The 1,406-nt window shown below is 53.8% G+C and overlaps 1 protein-coding gene across 2 annotated transcripts in view; it reads right to left on the bottom strand.

Moving 5' to 3' along the window:
- The window catches only part of FAM219A (family with sequence similarity 219 member A), a 171,118-nt gene that overhangs the window by 168,578 nt on the left and 1,134 nt on the right, over window positions 1-1,406 (bottom strand). The window lies entirely within an intron of this gene.

Below are 1,406 nucleotides of genomic sequence, written 5' to 3'. Positions count from 1 at the left end.
AAAAAAAAAAAACAAAAACTTTTCCCCCCCCTGCTGCCACAGAAATGCCATGCAGATGGTTAAACGCCCCCCCCCCCACAGTTTATGTAGAGTTACTTGATATAAATAATGGTTCTTTGCACATGACCTGCATTCTCCATGCAAACGAGGGCTTGACCAGCTCCAAACAGAGATTGGCCTTTATAAAATGTAATATGAAGCATCACTTGCAACTTCATAGTGCCATCTCTATGCACAAATACTGAGACACAGTCCCCTCAGCATTTAATCCTGCATTGACTCTAGAGGCTCGCAAAACGGACCATTAACTAACAAGGTTAGTCACACTGGGCTGTCCATTTCCAATTTCTATACGGATCTCACAAGACAACAAAGATGCATTATTTTTCATCACACTTGATGGCTGTTGCTGCTGTGGGATTGCTACAATCATGAGCAAGAGGGAAGGAAAGACGGGCCAAAAAAATCCACTCTCTGCTGATGGGGTCCTTGCTATGAAGCTCTGGGGCCCTCTGTTCCCACCGCCCCACTGCTGTTCAATCACAGCTTAATTCAAGCAGCGCTTCCACCCCATCCCTCCCCCCACCACCACTGGGAAACTAAATACAGCAAAACCATTGCCCACACAGCTGGGTTTCTCGCCGGCAGACGCACACGGCTTTTAAGAGACACTCACACGTCTCAAAGGGAGAATGACACAAAGATGCGGTGCCAACTGAGCCCCTCCACATAGGAGGAGACTCACTATCTCTTGCAGGCTATCAGAGATACCACTAACTACAGCTGGGCACAGGCCGCAATTTGCAACCTGGTAACATAAAACACCATCAGGGCTGACACCCAACACAAACACGGCAGGGTCAGAGAGCATCAGGGGGTCTTAGGAACTGACTGGGCTATGGGTCTGCATGCGTTGTGCCACATGGCGGGTCTTCAATCATCCACGGAAACACATCCCAGAGTGGCGTCAGAGAAACAGGCCTGGAAAGGACCGCAGAGGTCACATCTAGGCAGGATCAGCCTGGTAAAAGCCAGTCCAGACGTAATCCCAACGCTCATCTCGACCAGCCGGGAGACTTGGCCCTGGCCCGGCTCTGGGGAAAGCAGGGCGGCTGCGGCAGGCACAGCTCCAAAGGTCCCAGCACCAGGCAGGGGAAGGCAACCCCCCCAGTCCAACCAGGGGGGTCCCTTCCTGCCCCAATGCAGCCTGGGCTGACCCTGCTTGGGGGGGGGGCGACACCCTCCCACCAGGACCCCATGGTCAGTGCCACCAGAGCATGGGCATAGTACCCCCCGCAAGTCCCACAGTCACCCCCATGATGTCCTCCCTGCACAAGCCCCAGTCACCCCCATGATGTACCCCCCCATGAGCCCCACAGTCACCCCCATGATGTACTCCCCCCGTG

The sequence above is a fragment of the Gavialis gangeticus genome, unplaced genomic scaffold, assembly GCF_001723915.1.
Source record: "Gavialis gangeticus isolate Ggan-Ray unplaced genomic scaffold, GavGan_comp1, whole genome shotgun sequence".
NCBI lineage: Eukaryota > Metazoa > Chordata > Crocodylia > Gavialidae > Gavialis > Gavialis gangeticus.
The sequence above is the reverse complement of the archived record's forward strand: the minus strand, read 5'-3'. Positions and strand labels throughout refer to the sequence as shown.